The sequence below is a fragment of the Coregonus clupeaformis genome, unplaced genomic scaffold (assembly GCF_020615455.1).
Source record: "Coregonus clupeaformis isolate EN_2021a unplaced genomic scaffold, ASM2061545v1 scaf1501, whole genome shotgun sequence".
Taxonomy (NCBI): Eukaryota; Metazoa; Chordata; class Actinopteri; order Salmoniformes; family Salmonidae; genus Coregonus; species Coregonus clupeaformis.
The window spans coordinates 55,434-57,346 of NW_025534955.1; the positions used below are offsets into that span (position 1 = coordinate 55,434).

Below are 1,913 nucleotides of genomic sequence, written 5' to 3' on the forward strand. Positions count from 1 at the left end.
AATTGAATAAACCACTTTTGGGCTATGAACAAAAATATGTATTTGGGGTCAAAATGACTCCAGTCCTGGTAGTATGAGGGTTAACTCTGGTTGTCATCAGAGATAAATTCTGTTGAAAAGAGTATTGCAATGACTTAACTCTGGCTAGATAAAACATTAAACAGTGATGGGGGGGCGTCATATCCTGCAAACTGTAGGATAGTGGCGAATGAAAGTGATAATGGGCTAGGACCAGATGACTTGAAACAATGAGGCAATCATTTAATGATGTAACTGTAATGAATCAGTAATTTCGTATTGAAATCAACTGGGTCCGCATGGGTTAGCCTACTTACTACAGGCCTGCTGCTGAAAGGCTTTTCTGAGTGTGTTTCTTTCTGTCACGGGGTCTCAATAATAAGCAAGTGCAAATTGTAATGTTTATGGGAGCAGCACGGTCTTTGAAGTTGTTTGGTGCGGTGATGTCGTTTTGCTTTTCTGCCGCGGGGAGCAGCAGCCACTCGCTTTTTGAAGGCAGCAGATAACCTTTGCTAGCACGAGTATAAGTAATGGAGTAGCAGTCTCGCAACTTTATTTCCGACCGTTCTCTTTTGTATTTATTCAGCGAAATAACACAGAACATTTGGACGAAGTTCACCACAAAAAACATTTGCTTGTAGAAATAGGTTGTTGTGATTAAGATGATAGTGCCACTTTTAAAAGAAATAAACCAACCAGAGTATGCACCAATGGGAAGGCTGGTGGGGCTGAGGTTATGCTAATATTCGCCGCAAAGCATTCTCGAATAAGCAGAAGACACTGACTTTCCATGACATGTACGTTAATGTAACGACAGGGATACAAAATATACATTTTGGGATAGGGCCGACATGGAATTACGGTTTGAAATGTATCAGCATCGGCTAAAATGTAATCCTGTAACCATGACCTAAAATGAGTTGCCACGCATACTTGGGCATTGCTGCCATTGAAAGGTAGTATCGTCAGTGAGGTACATCCTTACCTGTTACTTCCGTAAAGAAGTTTCAGAACATGATGAATGTAATTTCATGAGAAATGATTATTCTCAACTGGTTCTCGGAGAAACGCAACACTCCGAGGATCCCATTCTGACTAGCTGACGAGGAAAGAAAGCACGTTAAAATATAACTGGATTTCGGTGCGCTTGCCACGGTTTTCAAATGTCTGATTAATAAGTATTTCACTCACGCACACCTTCAAAATACTGCTTCCATTGTGATACTGTATACTTGAGACTTAACCTCTAATGAGAATTGGGAAATATAGTTGAAAACTAAAATGTACTGGAAATAATTATTTTTGTTGATCAGGTGTTTTAAACAATATGGAACTGGAAAAGTGGTCACACATACGACGAGGTGGCCGAGTGGTTAAGGCGATGGACTGCTAATCCATTGTGCTCTGCACGCGTGGGTTCGAATCCCATCCTCGTCGTGGGAAGAGATTTTGTCCACGATGGAAGATTTGTTATTGGAGTTCTCCGCTAAGATCAATATAATGCGTTACATTGGTTGGTTATGTTACGTACAGCTGGAATTCTACTCGGGTATTTAGGAAGATATGTTGGAAACAATATTTGGATGCGGAGCTGGATAGTGAAATGTAATTAAATTCAGGCCTATTCACAAAGATACCATCATGCTTGCAAATCCTGATGAAATTAGTTACTTTTTCTATATTTGACTAGTTTACAGGCTAAATTATTTCGTCACCTTTAAATTAGCGCACTATTAATTACTACAGTCGGAATCATTTTCGCAGTTAATTCACTAACTGGACAACCTACAACAAAAAAACTTTGCCCTAGGAACTGCAGGCGGTGCCGTGGCTTAGATGGTTAAAGCGCCTGTCTAGTAAACAGGAGATCCTGAGTTCGAATCTCAGCGGTGCCT

General features: G+C 40.4%; 3 non-coding genes across 3 annotated transcripts; all 3 read left to right on the plus strand.

Moving 5' to 3' along the window:
- Positions 1 to 980: 980 nt before the first annotated feature.
- On the plus strand, positions 981 to 1,114 carry LOC123487181. The gene has a single exon (XR_006659675.1). It is a non-coding gene; the product is annotated as a U8 small nucleolar RNA (small nucleolar RNA).
- A 259-nt stretch (positions 1,115 to 1,373) lies between these two features.
- On the plus strand, positions 1,374 to 1,455 carry trnas-gcu. Its single transcript has one exon. It is a non-coding gene; the product is annotated as a tRNA-Ser (tRNA).
- Positions 1,456 to 1,839: 384 nt separating this feature from the next.
- Positions 1,840 to 1,913, plus strand: trnat-agu. The gene has a single exon. It is a non-coding gene; the product is annotated as a tRNA-Thr (tRNA).